The sequence below is a fragment of the Peromyscus californicus genome, unplaced genomic scaffold, assembly GCF_007827085.1.
Source record: "Peromyscus californicus insignis strain IS unplaced genomic scaffold, ASM782708v3 Scaffold_4__1_contigs__length_199733344, whole genome shotgun sequence".
In the NCBI taxonomy this organism is placed as follows: Eukaryota; Metazoa; Chordata; class Mammalia; order Rodentia; family Cricetidae; genus Peromyscus; species Peromyscus californicus.
Window position 1 is genome coordinate 139,749,581 of NW_026294562.1, and position 23,094 is coordinate 139,772,674.

Sequence of the window (23,094 nt, forward strand, 5' to 3'; positions counted from 1 at the left end):
GATAAAGCCATATAGATGAATATAATCAAGACCATTCTTGATGTGGAGAATTATGATTTCAGATTAATATGGTTTTTTCTCTCTTGTGTGAAAAGGTATGCTGCCAAGAGGATGATTTGCAGGAGTCCTGGCTTTCAACAGCAGCCAGGTATGTTGGATGAAGAGTCAACAGCTTCTACCACAGCCACATTGCCAACCCTTAGGCTCTCTGATTACTCAGGTCATGCTAAAAAAGTTTAGTGCACTAGTAATAGTGTTTTTTTGTAAGTAGTGATGATATGTTTGGAAGAATGCAGTCTTAATTTGATTATTCTTTTTTTTTTTTGGTTTTTCAAGACAGGGTTTCTCTGTGTAGCTTTGCGCCTCTCCTGGAACTCACTTGGTAGCCCAGGCTGGCCTCGAACTCACAGAGATCCGCCTGGCTCTGCCTCCCGAGTGCTGGGATTAAAGGCGAGAGTCACCACCGCCTGGCAGTGTTTTTTTTTTTATTATTCTTATATACTCATACATGTGCATGCTTACAAATATCCCTTCAACTCCTTTCAGAGACTCCATTTTTTAACAACTTGCAGTGGGAATTTCATAGCTTAGAAAGACATTGATTCTGGGTCTTGTGGAAGTTCTAAAGAAATGCTGTACACCAAGTCATGAGATCAGTACAAAGCATGGTAGTGTGGAGAGATGGTGTATACAGTAATGGGAAAACTTATCATAGAGTTGGGTCTGAATTAGAGAATATATGGTTTATTAATATTTTCCTTATTTAATCATGGTATTATACTTACTGATGAAGTGTTTAATTATATAAGGATTGAAGTGCTAAAATTTATTTTGGTGGGGCAGTGGTGGCTCCCTCCTTTAATCCCAGCACTTTTGAGGCAGAGGCAAGCAGATCTTTTAGTTTGAACCCAGCCTGGTCTACAGAAAGAGTTCAAGAACAGTTAAGGCTACACAGAGAAAGCCTGTCTCAAAATCTGCCTCACCCCAAATAAACAATTACAAAAATTTTTATTGTGTCATATTATTCATGGCTGTTATTCAGTGTTATACAAATATGAGGAGTTGATGATTGAATCATATATGTGTGGCAGAAGAATTAACATTAGAAAATACTACAGTAATTTGTTCACACCTACGACCAGTTTACTGATTGTTTACTTCATCCAGTCTCAGATTACACCAAGAATCATGCACTCTTATGGTTTCCTTGGCTAACTGTCAACCTGAGAGGAGTTAAGTAATATAGAGGAACCTTGGATGTCCTCATTCTGTCCCCGTGGTCTTTTCTTAATAATGCAGCTTAGTGCATTTTCTCTGTTGTGCATCTATTATCTGTGAATTAAAGCATTTAGTTTTGGGAGGGTATTTCCTGGACTAGGGACCCATACATTTACTTACACTATTCATGAAGCTCATGAACTTAGCTGTTTGAAAAGACATCTTAAAATTTCCTCATATATATATATATATAATTATTGTGGAAGTGGGTTCTGTCTAATGGAGTCACTGGCTGTCATGGAAGAGATCTGGCTCTGCACCTGTCCCAAGTCCTTGCTGCTGCTGGGTTGAGCTTTTGGTGATGCATGTGCATGAATTCCACCTGTAACTCCAATAAGCTCAGTGGTTCACCATATAGAAACTTAGAGCAATTTTATGGATGCCCTGTCCAGAATGAGTGGACCTTTCTTCATGCCTCTCTAGGGCAAGATAAATAATAGGAAAATATGTTAAGGTGCAGTTTATTTTTTAAATTTTTACAAATTACTTCTTTAATTTTTGAGGTTATATTATAATTACATCATTCACCCCATCCTTTCTTGCTCCAATTCATCCTATATACCCCCTGTGCTCTCCTGCAAATTCTTGTCCTTTTAATACATTATTTGATGTTATGTGCAAAAAACCATATATATATACATATATATTTACAAATAAATAAGTATACTCTGCTAGTTCTCTCTAATGTTACATTTTTATGATTCCAGGCCTGACCATTAAGTATTTCATAACCATCTTTATGTGTGCTTCCCTTGTTAAAATAATTTTTTTTCAAATCTTCCTGATGAGTTGTATATTTTCCAGCATCATTTGTTTTACCTCATATGAAAGAGATGATTTTAGTATTTTGACCCCGGCTATTGACACTTATTTGTCTAAAGTTCATGTGAAACGAAAGCTGGTACCATTCTTCCTCAAATTTCCAGAGGTATATCCTTCATTGAATTATTTGATATCAGGCTTCTTCTTTTTCTCCCTCTACTGCGTGGATCCTTAGAAGTATTTATTTCTCCAGTATCATGTGCCAGGGTAAGAGCCTGTGGAAACACACCAAACTATCCCAATCCACCAGAGAGGGCATAGAGGCCATTTATCTAATTTCCAATAAAATGTATGACTAACACCTTAGAAAGTATTGTTTTTATTAATGCTTCAGAGATCAGCTTTAGACCTATGATGTTTCTAAATTTTTAAAAGTAGATGTACGTTTTGGTACATAATCTGCTTTTTTATTTAACTGTATTAAAAAATTGACATTATACTATAATTGCATCATATTTCCCTTTCCTTTCTTCTTTTCAAATTCTCCCATATAACCCTCCTTGTTCACTTGTAAATTTATGACTTCTTTTTCATTGTTTTCACACACACACACAGACACACACACACACACACACACACACACACGCACACACACACTCTTAATTACATAAATAAAAAATCAACTACATGTTTTATGTAAGTAAAAAATCCAATTTTACTGTGTGATTCAATTATGACAGAACAATTAAGAAACTTTTTACTTAGTATATCTTTTGACAATTTATATGATGAGTTAAATGATTATTAATAAATGATATTTTTGAGCCCTTAATTTATCTCAAAAATTTTTTATTCATAAGTGTGTGTGTACACATGTGTGTGTGTGTGTCATGTCATATTTCAGTAAGTTTTGAAAACAGGAAATGTTATTATAATGGTCTTACCTCGTTATTTCCATGACAGTTTCATCACTACTGGAAATCTTGTGGTTCTGTACAAATTTAGAATAATTAGGATCATTTCGTGAAAACAATGACACATATGGGGATATGTATGCCCACTGTACCTAATCTCTACACTGTTATTTGGAAAGATGTGAATACTGCATTCATAATAATAGTAAAACCACTTCACTAGCAATGTGGGGATTTCTAAACCTTATGTGGATCTTACTAATCATATGACAATGATTTTCCGTTTAAGTATACATGTTTTACAGTTTCTTCCTGTTTATTCCTAAACATTTCCCTTTTGATTTTATGATACTGATGTAGTGTCTGACAAGTTTGCTCATGTTAATCTCAGACTCAGGCTCAGAGAAAGTGCTTCTCCACAACTTCTGAGAAGATTTCACAGAAGACGTGGTCATCACATCTAGCTGGTGGTATTGTAAATCTTGCTGTTATATCTCTTTCTTTTACAAGTACTAATTTTTTCCATGTAAAATTCAATTACATTTTTTTATTTTTATGTACTGCTTTGTTTACTGGCCTTATTTTTATATCCATATATTTTGTGTATGCCTCACTATTTTCATAGAAATCACATGATGTTCTTTCCAACTAGATGTAGTTTATGTTACATTCCATAGAAACACTGACTGTCCAATTTATCCAGTAATTGCCTTGAGGACAAAGTCCAGTAAATGTTCTGTGAAGTGGCATCCTCTTATATCCTTTCTAACTTTGGGGAAAATACTGAACCTTTTGGGACTCTAGATGTTACACCCATTTTATCATGAAATTACAGTTGTATATGTGACTTAACATGTTGAGTCTCTTCTTCTTGGTAGATATTATTAATTGACACGATATATAAACCAGTGGTGCACCTTTAGTAAAATCTAGCCATGCTGGTCATTGTCATTCAAAGGTATCATAACTAAATTGGACAATTTAATACTTTTCTTCCTTAACACTTTCCTAACACCTTCCTGGTCCCTGAAAGCTAATCCTCTATTACCAGGGTTTTATAGAGTTCCTGTTCAAATTTTTATAGTTGCATATCAAAAATGCAGTGTTTCAGCAATAGGGACTTAACTTCCACTTAAGCCCCTCTGGAAACAACCAAGGACAGTAGTCTTCTGGATTCCCTTACTAATAATTTGAAAGGCGTTTTCTTATGAACTGGATCTGATCTTCTCCTTAGGTAGTCATGGCCCCTAGTGGGCAGATTTTCTTCCAAAGTATGTGTAATTTCCTATAATCCACACACATAATTCATATGTATTAGATAATTTGGAATAAATATAAAATAATGATACCTTGTCATTTTTGACCATCTTTAGTATTTCTAATATTTTATGTTTTAAATTTACTTCTTGAATCCTCAAAGAGCTGCTTTGCAGAAATAGCTATTTAGAGTATTACTTTGTAGTTCTCATATTCACCTTTTAATTTTAGACTGGTCAAAGTGCCAGATGGTGGTGGCACACACCTTTAATCCCAGCATTCGGAAGGGAGAGCCAGGAGGATCTCTGTGTGTTGGAGGCCAGACTGGTCTACAGAGCGAGATCCAGGACAGGCACCTAAAGCTGCACAGAGAAACCCTGTCTCAAAAACCAAAAAAAAAAAATAGTGTGGTCAAATATTTTATACTTCCTTATAAGTGAACTTAACCTTTGTGATGTTTAGTAATGCTTGATTCTCTTGAATGAGTTATGTCTTTTACTTAGTTATGTCAGGTTATATTGTGGATTTTCATTTTTAATTTATTTTTTTATCTATTATTGTGTTATGGTTGCTGTTTTATGTTATTACTTTTTTAGGATTTTTGATCCATAAAAGACATTATACTGGGAAACGGAGTTAGCAGAGTGAATTACTGGCCTTTAAAAATATATACTGAATTACTGCCTTTAAATGTCAATGAATTGCGATATTGAAAAATTTAATTGCATATTATTAATAGTTTTAAATACACATTTTTAGCTTTAAAAATATTCACATTTTTCCCTATGTTATCCTTTAATTTATATCATTTATTTTTTAATACAGTGTCTGTGCTACTTACTGTGATTTCAGCTCAAGCATAGAAGCCGTGCTTCCTCTCTGCATCCTGAGAAGCTGACACTAGAGGATCCCACTTCCCTGAGCTTATGGTATTATAAAACCACTTGCCATATGATTTCATTTCAGATTATTGATTGCTCATGTAAATAATTAGATTGAATATATATTTATTATATTCTGAAACTTGCTGAAGTTATTAGACCTAAGTACCTTTTTTTTTATTACAGGGTGCTTTACTTTACACTGGGTTATGTCCTTTCACAAAATTTGTAAAACCTTGTTTGCCTTAAGCACCAGATACTTGAGAACCAGAAATGTGTGGTATTTATTTCCCCCTCTAACTGCTTGAGGAAACCTTCCAGGACACTGTGAAATGGAGATGGCAAGGTTGAATATTCTTGGTTAATATTCAAAACTCAGAAGTACTGTCCTTTAAGGATCCACACATGTGCTACTTCCATACACAATACATCATATTTTATACATGATGAAGGTTTTTATTTTGATTGTTAACAAATATTCTTTCCAGGTTATCGTCCTTAGGCATGTAAATTTATAATTTTTCCCTTTTATAGTTTCAACTATTTTGTGATATATTAGACCCCAAAGAATGATTTTGAATGTTACATATTTGCACAAGTTTTTAAAATAATTGCCAGTATTCACAAGAGAAATTTTCCAGAGTAGTCTGGAAATGAAGCAGAGCAACAACAATACGAGCTTGGAAAGGGATACAGACTAGCTCATCCTTTATTGCTCTCCTCAATCTTGACCATAAAACTAGTTTTCATTTGTGGGATGATGCCCCAGGAGGTGTGGGTTTGAGCTATTGAGGCCCTTGCTTTTTGTGGAAAAACTTTACATATATGGCATTCAGTACAATCTAACATCCTGGTAGTGAATACAATGGGGAAAATATTGACACTGGAGGAAAATTGGTAAAATTACTGGCAATCATGGAGTTTACTCAGTAGATTCCTAGGACTGTCAGCAATGGTTGTTTACATTAACATAACCATGACTGAATATAGTTCAAAAATAAGAAACTAAATATCTGTGACTCTCTCTCACACCTCGATATTGTAAAAAACTAAAAGAATACAACAATATTGTTTAAAATAGATTTTATTAAATAGAATGTTCTTTCAGATATACATGAATAACCTTATACCTGAGATGCTAATTAGATATGTTGAAAGTGAAGGCTACTGTAGCCTATATGCTTATCCACCTACCAAATCCAGCTCAGTGATTTTTCTGCTCAGGAACATAACACACCTGCTTAGAACCCCTTTTCTCTTTTTTTCTTCTGCATCAAAGTTTAAAAATTTGATTTTGTGTACAAGTAGGTACTTCACCCCTACTAACTAGATTTCATGTTGCCAGGAAGTACTGTGCATTCAAATAAAGGATGGAAGTATTCAGCAATATAAACTTGATAATGTTTTTAATTGTTTCAATCCTCAACCAGTATGTAACTCATTATGAAATAGGTAGAGGATATTTATCCATTTCTTAGTATACTTAGTTGTGCTAGTGGACAATATTCCTCCTGACTGCCTGTTCTTTGAAAGAGTAGTTCTCTTACACTAGGGTCATTTTATCATCAGATTATCATGTGCTCCTTGTAGGCCTTCTGTTCTATTCATTATTCCACTGTTTCCATTTCCTAGGATCCATAGGAATGAAGGAACATGAGGCCAGGAATGTTTGATCAACTGATAAAAAAAGGTACTCAAAAATAAACAATACTGAAAGTTTCTTTCTCTTAAAATCTTAGATCAAGGAGAGATTCTCACTTAACTAATAGTGCACAATTAGGATCAAAGAGCATACCTAGACAATTGTATTTTCATGATGGGATACCAAAGCCTTGCCAGTGTCCACAGCATTCTTAGACACTTTCCTTTCTGTGTGGTTTTGGTGATAGCATAAATGTATTCAGTTGGTTATACTGTAACTAAGAGTAATACGGTGGTTATTTATGCACAGACCCAAGAAGGTGTGGACCAAGGGGCTCAATTCTGCAACTCACAGGTGGTATTTGACTTTCTTTAAGGAGCGGGTCACTCAAGAGTTCTTGCAAAGAATGAATAATGTGATGGAGCATGATGAGGAAGATTGAGGAGGCAGAGAAATGTGAGTATGCTGTAATCGTTTCACAATAAAGGGTGAGTTCTTATGCACATATATGTGGAAACAGCACAAAATTGTGATGATTGTTGATAATGTAATTTATAATTGTAACAAGGCATTATTAACTTAACTATATAACCAGAAAGTATTAGTTAATTTGTGTTATATTATTGATATTTCTGTGCTTCATGTTTAATCAGTGTATAGTAGAATGTAATATCTGGTGCTCCATCCCTTTACTCATGAATATGAACTCATGGATGGAAATGCATACATATGTTCACAAAATAAAGGATTGACAGTTATGTCAATGACACATTTTGGCAGTATAGTCATCTCCCCCAAATAACTGAGTTTTTGGTTTGTATACAACTAAGTTAAGTTTGTAGGATCTATACATGGTTACATTATTCAGTCCTAAGAACATATCAGCATACCTGCACTACTTGTCTCTTGCTAAATCTGAGCTAAGATCCTGTAAGAAAGAGAAAAAAGAGAAAACCAGAATACCATTGATTCTCTTAAGTCTTTTGTAGCTTCTTATCTCCTAGCTTCTTCTAACCTATGAAGATTATTTCTTTTTATAGCCATTTCCTCAGAAATGAGACCTTCACACCTGTAAAAAGCAGGAAAGCTCTTAGCATTCAGATTTCATTTAGAATGATATCCCTCATCAGGCACATAAAGATAGGACTTATTTCTACTTTCTTCTAAGATCAATAAGCATATCCTAAGTTAAGTACTGTATTAGGTTATCCATATTTTTTCCTATGTATATTTATTTTTTTGTGTATAACATTAACTATATATCATAAAATTCTATCTCATTCATGTGTTTCATTTCCTGGAACATGTTCTGATTTTTTCTTCTCTTCTTCCCCAGGGTTTATTATAGATAATCTTGAGTGATCCTCACATAGTTTTCCTGTTGATCACATTGAGAGCCTTGTTTGCTATTGCAGTCATGATACCTTTTAATCTAAAAGCTCTGGAAGCTCCTTAGTGGTTCAGCATTTGCTCCTGATGTACAAAATATTATCAGTAGTTTCATAAATCCTACTGGGACATTAATGATGGTCTTTTAAAAATTTTTCTTTTATTTTGTGATCATAATAGGGTTACATTATTCCTCCCATTTATTTCCTTTTCCCCCCTACTCTCATATACTCCCTCTTACTCTATTTGGAATTCATCGACTATTTGATCATTAATTGTTATTACTTACATATATATGTATGTATATATATATATATATATATATATATATATATATATCCCTAAATATAGCCTCCTATGATTCATAATCTCACAGAAAACTGTATGTTACTTATGCTCTTGCAGTCTTTCTGAGATTTCTACTATAATGTTCCCTTAGCCTAAGGTGAAGTATTATCTTGCAGATTTATACAAGGTGACTAGGCTCCACAAATTTCCATTTTGATTGGTTTCTCTCTGTTCTTCACAGAGAAGTTTCCTTCATAATGTGTGAAAGTACATGTATATGTAGGCATAGGGAAATCTGTTTAGGTTGAGGTTAGGGATTATGTGTTTATGAAAGTTGTAAATTTACGTAGGTTGTCTTTAAGAACAATGAATTTATTAGCACTCAGAAGTTCCAGTACTGGTATCAGTTTCTTCAAGTTGAACATGTCTTAAGTCCAACTGAGGAGCTCTTACTTCCTGCTAAAGTGTGCATGCCACTGCTGCACTGTTAGGTCTGCTGTGCCGTGCTGGCGGGAGCTGTGGTTCATAGGTCAGACAACTGATTGCTTCCTTCCTGTAAAAGGTTGCATGGCATTTTCTGCTATCATAAGAGCTAGTCCTCAGTGGGGAGATATTCAGGTCATTTTACTTTCTCCATTTGGGGGCCAATCACAGGTACTGAAATAGGCTGTTTGTTTTGGGAGTCTTTGGACAGACCTAAATAGCAACTCAAATGAGGCTTCTTACACCTGTTTTGGTTTTTTTTTTTTTTTTTTTTTGGTGGAAGCAGCATTGCCAGATCAGATGAGAAAGGTAATTTAAATATATGTACATATATCTCCATGGATTAATATATATTTTTATATGCACACATATCCACATATACAATAGTTTTTAGTTAAATAGTCAATAGTCTGATTCATTTTGTCTTTTCAGACTTCCCTATTATTATTTTGCTCCCCTTCTGTATTTATCTAACTTCTCCCTCCCAAAGAGAATGCATTTTCTTATTTCCTTGATCAAAGCACTTATATTTGTGATATTATATGGAATATTTTGATTTCTGAGAGAGAAGGCTATTTTCTGAAGTCGTTTGAATTTTTTATTGCCATATTTGCAAAATACAAAACAATGAATATAAGGGACAGAGTGGGAAGAAAGAGAAAGGCAAGCAAGAGAGGAGAAAGTTAGAGTGAGAGAATGTAAAGATGGAAAGGAGTGACATGCCAGGAGATATGCAGGGGTGTTGGACAGTGTTACAGTCAGCAGTAATACCAGTAATACTATAGGATGAATTATAGTTTGGAAGGTGAGTGAAATAATCCTTAGTATATACTTATTTCATTGAGTACTTCTGTTTTATAATTTGCAAGACCTTCTTACATTACTTCAAACTATATTAATTTCCCCAACTAACCATTTTGACAATCTCTATGCATTGCAGAATTGTAGAATAGTAGAACCCTGTTCTTACGAATCACTGATTTACAAGGAAAGAAAGTTTGAGATTATAGCTGAAAGTTTTACTGTGTCCCACCCGGTCCACAGCCATTCAGACCCAAGTAAACACACAGAACCTTATATTAATTAAAACTGCTCAGCCAGTAGCTCATGCTTACTACTGACTAGCTCTTACATTTATACTCAGCTCATTTCTGTTAGTCTTTATGGGGCCGTGTGTTCTATGGCTTTACCTGTGTGCCATTACATGCTGCTCCCTGGACAGCAGACTGGCTTCTCCTGACTCTGCCTTCCTCATCCCAGAATTCTCCTCATCCACTTACCCTACCTATACTTCCTGCCTGGCTACTGGCCAATCAGCATTTTATTTATCAATCAATCATATATTCACAGAATATAGAACGACATACCACAGCAGGAGATTATTGGAAAATTGAATGAATGTAGATGAGGAATTTGACAAGGCTTGTTAATATGTGAGAAGGAATATACAGGTGAGCCATCAGTGTTTCTTTTATTCCATATATTTGTGTAGTTCACAGGGGCACAGAACAGACACTTTCCCCTTTTCCTGTGATTTTAGGTCTGTATCTAAAAGTTAAAATTAACGTTAGAGGAGTATCTCAGATGCAAAGCAGAGATAGGGTAGAAGAAAAATTGATAGTTACATGTCGAGAGTAGCATGGAGATTTTTGAATTTATATTCAATTGGTTATTATAGTTTATAAAGTACACGACTGTGGAGAGTGCTCAGTCATACATGTGCTTGCTTTCTAGTTATGATCACCCATATTTTCCATATTCAAAAGAGGCATACTGGTGTTTTCAAGTCTTCCTGGAACTTCAGGTTTGGAGACAGAGAGACCTTTGGATCTTGCTGGCCAGCTATCCTAGATAACATGATGAAATTCAGTCCAGTGTTAAGTGTTATCTCAAAAGAGCAAGAGATAGTAGACCTCTGCACTGAAAGAGTGTTTGCTGGACATTACAGCACATTTAACCCATAAAGTCTCAACAGCTGGGTCTGCCTACACAATTCTTGTGCTAGAACAAGCCATCCAAATCCTAACAAGTGTGTGTGGAAGCCAAACACAAATCTGAGAAGCTAGTGTCATTTGATTGGCCTCAGGAGGAGTGAGAGTCAGTTTATTCAGAAATACTTGCCCTGAGAAGCTATTCATGCTCTAGTAGGTGGTCACCCATTCATGTACACACAAACTACAGTGAATGGTATCAGTACCCTTTGGGATAGTCTGTTCCAAAACCGCCTCCATGGTATGCAAAAAAAAAAAAAAAAACACAAGAATGCAGCAAGAGCTAGACATTTCTATCTGAGGGATAAACAAAGACACATTTTCTGATGGTAACTCTCTCTTTTACTTCATCTTGAAAAATATCATTTTGAAATGTATCTGACTCCAGAGCTACTCTCTTTACATACAGCTACATACTTCTCTTTACATACATACATCTCTCTCCTGCAGCCCCACATCTATTCACATAGATACATAACCTTTTTCACATAGCTCCACATCTCTCTTCTCTCCACATTTCTTTCCTCTACTCTGCTACATTCCTTCACACACTTCCACATCATTCACTCACTCTTTAATCTCCTCCTATTGACTAAGCTCTCCTCAGAAGCAACCTTTTCTTACCATCCACTTTACTGTGCTGTTATGTGTGTTAATGCAATTATTTTGCTTTGTCTGTGGTGTTCTTTGGAATCAAAAACTGTTTTCACATTTTATTTTCACCATCTTGTGACTCCCATGCTTCCCTAGTTAATTTTTTCCAACTAAATTTCTCTCTCTCTCTCTCTCTCTCTCTTTTTTTTTTTGGTTTTTCGATGCAGGGTTTCTTTGTGTAGCTTTGCGCCTTTCCTGGAACTTTTTGGAGACCAGGCTGGCCTCGAACTCACAGAGATCTGCCTGGCTCTACCTCCCGAGTGCTGGGATTAAAGGTGTGTGCCACCACTGCTTGGCCTAAATTTCTCTTATTGTGTTAACTCTGAAAGGAAAATATAGGGTCAGAAGTGATGGTCAATTCACATAAAGAAGAACCAGTGCAACAGAGCATTTTATACAAATAGAAACTTAGGAGTGAGACACTCATTACAGGAGTTTCTCTCACATTGGCTCGGGAGCTCTAGTGTAGCTAAGGTTTTCCTGTGGTCCTGCCTGACTCCTGAGGCCACAGGGCTGCTTGGACCCAAGTAAACACACAGAGGCTTATAGTAATTAAAACTTCTTGGCCATTAGCTCAGGCCTACCATTGACTAACTCTTACACTTAATTCAACCCATAATTCTTATTTATGTTTAGCCACGTGGCTTGGTACTTTTTCTCAGTTCTGCCTTCACATCTTGCTTCCTCTGTGCCTGGCTGGCGACTCCTGACTCAGCCTTCCTGTTCCTAGAATTCTCCTGTCTGCTTGTCCTGCCTATACTATACTTCCTGCCTGGCTACTGGCCATTCAGTGTTTTATATATCAACTAAATCAGAGCAACACACATTTACAGCGTACAGAAGGCATTCCTATCATTTTCCATTTTCTTTCTATTTGAAAGGAAGGTTTTAAATTCAACAAAGTAAAATTATATATAACAAAACACTTAGCAAGCAAGAATTACAGTTACAATATCTAGTCTATTTGTATTTGGCAAAATTAAAGAAAATATCTTATATATCCTATATTTGTGAGTCTAAGGTTTCATATCTGTCTTATCACTTATCATAACCAAAGAAAATTATTACTATGTAGTCTTCAACTACATAAAAGATCTCAGAAGTATATAATATTATCTAAGTAAACAGGAAGAACATTGTAAGCAATTTCTAAAAATCTCGATTGACAGAGACAGCTGGCTGCCTGGACAGTCACCCAAAGTTCTTCTGTAATGTTGGGGTATCCATTCTTCAGCTTACAGGTCTAGAGTCTCTCAGTTGCTTCTCTCTGTGTCCTGTAGAATGTCTGGCAGTTTCCTCTGCAAAGCAGGAACCTGAAGGACCGTTTTGTAAGTGGTCACCTTCCTATGGGTCCTACATGTCCAGTCGATACAAAATTTTGTCAAGCAATCCAGGCAAGAACAGTTTCTTTCACAAATGGCTATCTTTTCCAAGAAGATAAACTCCATATAGAGTGTCTTTGATTTCCATCCTCCTCTCTGAAATAAATCAGTCCTCTTAGGAGCAGACATATCTCCCTGTCCAGAAAATCTAAGTTTTTTTTTTTTTTGGTTTTTCGAGACAAGGTTTCTCTGTGTAGCTTTGCGCCTTTCCTGGAACTCACTTGGTAGCCCAGGCTGGCCTCGAACTCACAGAGATCCGCCTGACTCTGCCTCCCGAGTGCTGGGATTAAAGACGTGTGCCACGACCACCCGGCTTAAGTTTTTTTTTAAAAACTTTTAAATGCCATATTCTGTAGGTCTTTGAGGTGTTTGAAGATTACCTATCTGTCTGAAATATATCTATATATACTTAGAAAACTAAACTAATATGACTGTAAGTTTGGTTATCATAGAAGAGTAATTATTAATCTGTATTTTTTAATTATCCATTATAATCTAAATAAGTTACATAAACATAATACCTCAAACAAGAATAGAAGCATATATATATATATATATATATATATATATATATATATATATATATGCAGTATAACAAAAATAAGTTTAAACTTGTATCAATACACTAAAATCCATAGCAATGTAAAACATTTCTAAATAAGTTGTTCATTAATCTACCCTTTCATCCTATCATATCTATACTATCCACTTTACTTCTTTAGGAATAGTTTGCATTTATAATCAACCTGCTTTAAAAATTTTTATTTAAAAATAAAAATACTGGATTTCCTTTGTCCCACACCAGAGTGCTCTTCTGATATGGGGCAGAAGAATCTCTCAACCTTTTTGTTTTTTAGCAATATGCTTGGGTTTAGAAAAGGAGTGAGCCAATTCCATCTCCAAAGCAAGCTTGGTATATTTGAAAATTTGGGCATATCTTCTCATACTCCTTCCTGCTGGATGAGGGTGCTGTATTCTTACGGGGACACAAAGAAAATTTGAGAATTATGGAATTGTCTGTCAGGCTGTATCCTCTGAGCAAGTTGCCTTGAAACCATTCTGGATGTTGGATCATCTGGGCCATGGTGTTATTAGACACCTTTCAGTGGGTCTTGGATGGTGAAACCTGATGTATCTTAATCTGGAACAAATCCATAGCCTCTTGCATTCTGTGGAAACAAGAGCAGAGTCTCCTTTCCAAATCAACATATCCTTAGATCCAAATTTTGAAGTCAAGGTACCTGAGCAGTTTAACTGAGCAGCCTTTACAATCAAATGACTTTCTGCAGTTAAAAATATCAAAGACAGCACTATCCAGATTCTATGTGTAATATTCATGTTTACATGGCTTATTTTTTTTATATTACCTTTATTGTCTCTTTAAAGACTTTATATTTAAAAACTATCTATTACTTTTTTTTTTTTTTTGGTTTTTCGAGACAGGTTTCTCTGTGTAGCTTTGCGCCTTTTCCTGGAACTCACTTGGTAGCCCAGGCTGGCCTTGAACTCACAGAGATCCGCCTGGCTCTGCCTCCCGAGTGCTGGGATTAAAGGCATGCGCCACCACTGCCCGGCTCTATTTCTTTATATAACTGCATATATTCCTTTTTCTCTCTCTTCCAAGCTTGTGTACATTTTTACACACATTATAAGCTATTTCATCTGAATCTATCTTATTGTGAGCCTGTTGCTTTAACCTACAGTATTACTAGTATTGAAATGGCATCATTGGCTGCTGGCTCCACCCACCTTAGCTTCCTGACATGGTGGAACCGTTGACCACCAGCTCTGGTAACCATGCTGTCCCATCACTATGGGAGGCAGTAGGTCTATGCTTTCATTGAGCAGCATGCACGTCAAGCCTGCATGCCAAGAACCCGCCATAGAGTAGCTCAGCCATTTGTAGCTGAGGCTTTCCTGTGGTCCTGCCCAGCTCCGGAGGCCCTGTAGCCGCTTGGACCCAAGGAATCACACAGAGGCTTATATTAATTAAAACTGCTTGGCCATTAGCTCAGACCTACGACTAACTAATTCTTACACTTAAATCAACACATAATTCTTATTTATGTTCAGCCACGTGGCTTGGTACCTTTTCTCGGTTCTGCCTTCACTTCTTGCTTCCTCTGTGTCTGGCTGGCAACTCCTGTCTCAGCCTTCCTGTTCCCAGAATTCTCCTCTCTGCTTCTCCTGCCTATACTATACTTCCTGCCTGGCTACTGGCCAATCAGTATTGTATTTATCAACTAAATCAGAGCAACACACATTTGCAGCATACAGAAGGACATTCCCACCACTCTAGGCTGAAATTTTGGTAGATTTCTTCAACACTGCTTTGGACTTTTTGGTAATACAGCTGCCTTTGTGTCACACATGACACATGCTAAGTAATGTAAGTAAGAACACTAAACCCACTGGTTCACCATTATGGACGTGATGGGTCCTTTTTAAATTTGTGTCCTGGCATGCATGTCCTACCTGGACCAACAGACTCCTTATGTCTCTTCAGGAAAAATTGAAACAGCAGGAAAATATGTCTAGATTTAACTTGGCTCACGACCATCTATAATAAGATCTGGTGCCCTCTTCTGGTATGCAGGCATACTTGCAGGCAGAGCATTGTATACATTCCAAAAAAAATCAATCTTAAAAAAGGAATATTTCCTTATCAATGGCAAATGCATTTTAAAGTTTTATCAAATAATCTTTGCATTTAGATGCCACAAGTTCTCATTGGTTCTCTCTTGTTACTCAGACAGGTCTACAACTCATATATACTTGTGATCCTTTTGATTCAGGCTCTAGTGAGCTGTGATCATAGGAATATGACTAAGCTCGGCAGATATTACTGTAATATATTTGATTTATGATACTGAGTTTCAGTGTGCTTCCCAGTATGACTTGAATCTCATCACTTAAGCCATGCTTGCTCCTCTGGATCCTAAGGAGCTCACAGTATAGATATAAGCCACCTCACTTGCTCACTGTATAAAACTATTTGATTTTTAACATTATTTTTGAGTGTCAATTGCTTGCATATAAAACTCAATTTAATTTTTTTATTTTTGTATGCATTACTACTTTACTGAAATTATTTTTTAAACTAAGAATATCAATATTTTTCTACATACAAGATTACATTCATCACAAAAGTTTTAGATTATTTTTGTTGCTTTAAGGTTTTGATATTTAAGAATAAAATGTCCAGTGTTCATTTTTCCCAGTTCCAGCCATGAATATGTGGTCTAGGACTATGTCTAATGCAAAGTGCCAACAGTGGATATCATTGATAAGAAAAAATAAGAGAAGTCCATATACACAGAAAGACACGTGCACATATCGGACATACATAAAATCACAAATTTGCAAACTAATATATGTGTGTGTGTGTGTGTGTGTGTGTGTGTGTGTGTGTGTGTGTGTGTGTATAGCTGGAGTATTTTCGAGTCCTGCACAGCTCCATGAACCCCACAACCACTTATAAAATAATCACTCAGAAGCTCATATTGATTACACTGCTTGGCCATTAGCTCAGGCCTACCACTGTCTAGCTCTTACACGTAAATTCAGCCCATTTCTGTTAATCTATATGTCAACACATGTTCCATGGTTTTACCTGCTATTCTTTTTCTGCTTCCTTTACATGATGCTCCATGGACGATAGCCTGGAGGCTGTCTGCCTCAGGCTTCCACTTTCCAGAATTCTCCTCCCTCTTTTTCCCTCCTATACTTCCTGCCTGGCTAATGGCGAATCAGTATTTTATTTATCAATCAATCATCCACAGCACTTCCTCCTCTTCTTTTTTTCAAAAAAGAAGGTTTTAACTTTAACATACTAGAATTACATATAACAAAACAATTATCAAACAAGAATTACAGTTATAATATCTAGTCTATTTATAATATCTAGTCTATTTATAATATCTAGTCTGCTTGTATTTGGCAAAATTAAAGAAGCTCACATATCTGTCCTATGTTTGTGAGTCTAAGGTTTCATATCTAACTTATCTTTTATCATAACTAAGGAAATTGTAACTATCTAGTCTTCAACTACATCAAAGTCCTCAGAAGGATATACTATTACCTGAGAAATGGGAGAAAGATGCAAGCAACTTTTGGGAGTCTTGCGAGAGTAGACAGAGACAGCTGGAACCCTAGACAATCATTCAAAGTTCCTCTGTAAAGTTGGGGCATCTGTCTTCAGCCCACAGGCCTAGAGTCTTTCGGTCACTTTTTTCTGTGTCCTGTAGAATGTCTGGCAGTTTCCTCTGCAAAGCAGGAACTTGAAGGACCATTTTGTCAAGCAATGTTCAGTGGTCACCTTCCTATGGGTCCTGAATGTCCAGTTGATCAAGCAGTCCAGGCAAGAACAGTTTCTTTCACAAATGGCTATTTTTGCCATGAAGAAGATAAACTCCATGTAGAGTAACTTTGATGCCCATCCTTTTCTCTGAAGTAAATCGGTGCTGCCAGGAGCAGACTATGTCTCACTGTCCAGAAAGTCTAAATTTTTAAAACATTTTAAATGCCATATTCTGTAGGTCTCTGAAGTGTTTGAAGATTACCTACTTAATTGAATTGTATTTATGTATACCTAGAAAATTTAACTAACATGGCTACAAGTTTGACTATGATAGAAGACTAATTATTGATCTGTATTTTTTAATTATCCATTACAATCTACATGAGTTATATAAATATAATACCTAAAACAAGAGTATATGTGTGTATATACACACACACACACACACACACACACACACAACAAAATCCACTTCAAATTTGTATCAATAAACTAAAATTCATAGCAATATAAAACATTTTTAAAAGTTGTTACTATTCATCCTATCATATAAGCCAAATACCAATAATGTTAAAAAAGTATTATTAGAGAAAAACAAAAACTCCATCAATACAATTGAGTTAATTTTGTGATGACTGACTGCTCCTTGACAAGGGGTTTTCCTTTTAATTCTGTTTGCATCCTAAGTGAGACTTCACTTGGAAAACATCCATTTTTTTTCTTTGTAAGTAGTTGTAAATTGTAGACTGCTCCTTGGTTAGGTACAGGAGATCATGACTTCCCCCTCCCAGGGGTGGGACCTGAACTGTATTGTTCCTGTGTAGGTTCTGTGATTACTGCCACTGTCTCTGTGAGTTCCTTTGTGTGTCAGTCCTGTTCCATCTAGAAATATTTGCTTCATTTTATCTTCCAACCCTACTGGCTCTTTAATTATTTTTGCCTCCTTTTCAGCAAATATTTTTAAAGACATACAATTTTTTAAATCAAGGAATAGTCGTTTGACTTTTGGCAAACACTTGCATTCACATATGTATTTGTCTTACACCTAAAAAAAATAAACAATTGTATGCATATACACACAGCCACATAGAGAGAATGGTCTGATCCAGTGTAATAGTTCATGAATATAATCATAGCACATGAGAGAACTGACAAGGAGATTGCAAGGTGTCAACAACATGTTGCATTTGGCAACCCAGAGTCACAGTCAAAATGTCACAGACAGAATCTGAGGCTTTCTTGTAGATAACCATGATAAACCCCCAAGCAGCAGATACAAGTTCAGCCCCCAAGCATCACTGGCTCTTTTATCCACTGTCAATTGCAGCCAGAGTCCCTAGTAAATTCCTTTTTTCTTGCCTTTCCTCTTTCTCTTTCGCTGTTTCTGTTGCACCATACAGGGCGGAGTGATATCTTGTTGTAGCAGTACCTCTAATTGAGATACCCAGGTTACAGTTTTTGTATCTTATCCTTGGTTTGAGATCTCTCTCATTTTTTCTTCTGATTGGTATTTAATCCATTCTTTATTTTTATAAACACAGCAGACAATAGTGACAACCAGTGCTAATATGAATCCATGCACTCTATCAGGATCAGGAGAAATGGTCAAGTGAGTAATAGTAGAGACAAGTCAGGAAAGCACACTAGAGAATGGATGTATTTCACCACTGAGAGATTTCAGAGGAAGAGATTTTCAAGCCTCAAATTTGATGGGATAATGTATTGATAATAAGTTCTGGAAAAGGATAGGGGAGGATGAGATTGAGACACATGTAGAGATGATAGATAAATATGGGCACATGGAGAAATAATACAAAGGAGAGAAAAGACCATTCCATTTTTTAATCAGAAAAGGAGCAATGTAGAAGGGGAAGCAATTAGAATGTCTCAGAGGAGGGTCCATTAAAGAGGCCACAGTAAAACTTAGTAGATGTCAAATGTCCAGACCACAAGACAGCTATTAGCTGATAGTGTGTATTTTCAAGCATGCTATGTGAAGGAGATAGAATTTGTAACATATGAAGTTGAAACTGTTAGTACTATGATAAATTTTACTACGTATATAATTAATAAAATAATTTGGGATATTATTTCCTTATTGGAGGAAGAGCTAAGGAGACCTTCTAAAGAATTTTTTTGTCTTTATTTTTAATTTAATTTAATTTAATTTAATTTAATTTAATTTTACGTATCAGCCATAGATTCCCTTGTTCTCCTCCCTCCTATACCTCCCCCGCCTTCCCCCCAGCACACCCCCCATTCCTATCTCCTCCAGGGCAAAGACTCCCCTTGGGATTGAGTTCAACTTGGTAGATTCAGTCCAGTCAGGTCTAGTTCCCCCCTCCCAGGTTGAGCCAAGTGTCCCTGTATAAGCCCAGGTTCCAAACAGCCAGCTCATGTGATGAGGACAGCTCCCGGTCCCACTGTCTGGATGCCTCCCAAACAGATCAAGCTAATCAACTGTCTCACTTATCCAGAGGGCCTGATCCTGTTGGGGGCTCCTCAGGTATTGGTTCATAGTTCATGTGTTTCCATTAGTTTGGCTATTTGTCCCTGTACTTTTTCCAATCTTGATCTCAAAAATTCTCGCTCATACAAACCCTCCTCTTTCTTGCCAATTGGACTCCTGGAGCTCCACCTGGGGCCTGGCCATGGATCTCTGCATCTGGTTCCCTCAGTCATTGGATGAGGTTTCTAGCATGACAATTAGATTGTTTGGCCATCCTCTCAACAGAGTAGGTCAGTTCGGGCTGTCTCTCGACCATTGCCAGTAGTCTATTGTGGAGGTATCTTTGTGGATTTCTGTGGACCTCTCTAGCACTTTGCTTCTTTCTATTCTCATGAGGTCTTCATTTATCATGTTGTCTTTTTCCTTGTTCTCCCTCTCTGTTCTGGATCCAGCTGGGATCTCCCACTCCCCTAAGCTCTTTTTCCCTTGACCCTTTCCCTTCATTACCCCCACTCACGTCCAGGTTGTTAATGTAGATCTCATCAATTTCTCTGTCATTGGTCAATCCCTGTGTCTTTCTGGGGGTCCTGTTTTCTAGGTAGCCTCCCTGGAATTGTGAGTAGCAGTCTAGTCATCTTTGTTTTACATCTAGTATTTTCCTATGAGTGAGTACATACCATGTTTGTCTTTCTGAGTCTGGGTTACCTCACTCAGGATGTTTTTTTCTAGATCCATCCATTTGCCTGCAAACCTCATGATGTCATTGTTCTTCTCTGCTGAGTAGTATTTCATTGTGTATATGTACCACATTTTATTTATCTATTCGTCAGTTGAAGGGCATCTAGGTTGTTTCCAGGTTCTGGCTATCTTTACAGGTTTTGTTGTAAGAGTTGAAAAAATTGTTGATTTATGTCATTGTTGTTAATCATATGATGCTAGGCCTTTAGATTTTTGGCTTTTTTCACTGGCCAGCATAAGTTCAGAATCATCTATTGTGTGTCCACTATTACCTTATTGTATGGAATTTTAATAATTTAACATAACGATTAATTTAAATTTTGCCTAGTAAAATGAAATGCAATTGTACACTGGCTGGACTATGTACTTGAGTTCTACAGAAGCACAATGTAACTGTTAATAGCTATATTTTAACATTAGATTCCTGTACAAGGAACAAATGCCTGTAACCTTTGTAAAAGAAGTCACTTATATTCAGCATGTGATTGAAAATTCAGAAAAGAAAAGGTATCCTATTGAGTCATTTTTATAAGATTGTTCACAATATTTTACAGACACTGCTTGGATATTCTGAATAATCACGCAAAGCTGTGAGTTTCAGAACAGAGTATCAGGTAGCCTTTCTTAATCAGGAAACATAGGTGGTTACAGTATAAACCATGAAATAAGCTTTTTGCTAAGAGGAGATATTGAAAGCTAGGGTGAAAGTCATGGCCAATTGACCTCCTATGCAGGTCCCACACCAGTTGTGTGATATAGGCTTAGGTAGGTTTCCTGGTTCACAGCATCCTGATACGACATTATGGGAAACACTGAAAGCAGAGTAATTGACTTGTGCTTCTCTGTTTTTTTACACAATTAGAATGTGAGTATAAACTTTAAAAGCTTTCATTTGGCAAGACAATTTGCACCCTGGTATGTGAGGAATGTTGAATAAATCATCTTCCATATAGATAAGGTGGAGATTTTCCTGATATGGCCAACATAGCTGGAGCTGGTCAGGCCTACACAGCTGTAGACAGGAGCAGTAGATTCTGACAGGTCTTATTTTCCAATGCATTCTTTCCTGTAATGAGGCTAGCATGCAATTTACTCTGGCAGGGCTGTGTCCTACTCAAGATAAAGGGTGCACTTGATCTTTGGGATATCCTGGTATGCAAATGTATTTGTAAATTTAACCCATTTTCTTCAAGCATTTCATTTTTTGGGTATTTTGTGACATGCTTTCTTTGTATAGTTTTGGTGCCTGTCCTGGATCTTGCTCTGTAGCTCTGTAGACCAGGCTGGCCTCAAACTCACAGAGATACTCTTGGCTCTGCCTACCGAGTGCTGGGATTAAAGGTGTGCACCACTGCTGCCAGGCAAGCATTTGACTTTTTATAAAAAATTTTCATACAGATTTTGAATATTATTTTATGTTAAATAAACTTTAAGTTTATTTTAAACTAGTTTTGAATTCCTATATAATGGGTGGTATAAATTGGTCACTCCCTCTTTCTGTAAACAATTTACCTTTTGTTCTTAGCATGGCTACAAACATAGTTCCAAGCATATCAAATAATTTGAACATTTATGTGGTGACCGATGATTTAATTTTTATGTCTTAATTACTTCAGGTGTAACTTGTTTCAATAAAATTTAAACTCTCATGAGATTGATTTTATAATTTTATCCTTATTACAATTTTGAACTCACAATGTATAGTGTTTGAACTGAACTCTTTTATTAACAACATGAACTTTAAAATATAAATACAGTCTCTTGAGAGCCTGGTAACCTCATTTTATTGTTCTCTTTTAACATACTTTTATAAAATAACAGTTCTCTAGGTTTTTTCAAACTTTTTAAGCCTAATAAAGTTACCAAAGACATTTGTTATTTGATCTTTATAAATTAATTCAGCTTTTGGTACCATGGACAATCCTTTATAACCTTAATAATTCATAAATCTTAATCATCAATCATATCACCCTTAAATCCTATTTTCCATAAATATTGTGTAACTACCTCAGTGTTGCTAGAGTTTTTCTGCCTGGCCCACAGTCAGGGCAAATCTCTCTCACCCGCCAGTCCCAAGCCGCTCAAACCCGATCAAGTAAACACAGAGACTTATTTTGGTTACAAACTGTATGGCCGTGGCAGGCTTCTTGCTAACTGTTCTTACAGCTTAAATTAATCCATTTCTATTAATCTATACCTTGCCACGTGGCTTGTGGCTTACCGGTACTTTACATCTTCCTTGTCCTGATGGCGGCTGGCAGTGTCTCCCCTCCCAGCTTCCTGTTCTCTCAATTTTCCTCTCTGTTAGTCCTGCCTATACTTCCTGCCTGGCCACTGCCAATCAGTGATTTATTCATTGACCAATCAGCAACACATTTGACATACAGACCATCCCACAGCACCTCAGACCATCTGCAACTTGACTATAATCTTCATGACTTTGTCCTCCTTGGTCATGTTTTCATTCATAGGACAAAAATCATCAGATAAGATTCAATTCTTATACAAAATATATGACACTAAATATTATAAACATATAATTTATTTTATATCTGTTTAATTATTTTCTATGCTTATACATTCATATCTACTTATTGTTTCTTCTTATTTCCCAAATCAAGAGTTGGATACAGCTTCAAGGCAGTGGCACATGCCTTTAATCCCAGCACTAAGGAGCAAAGCCAGG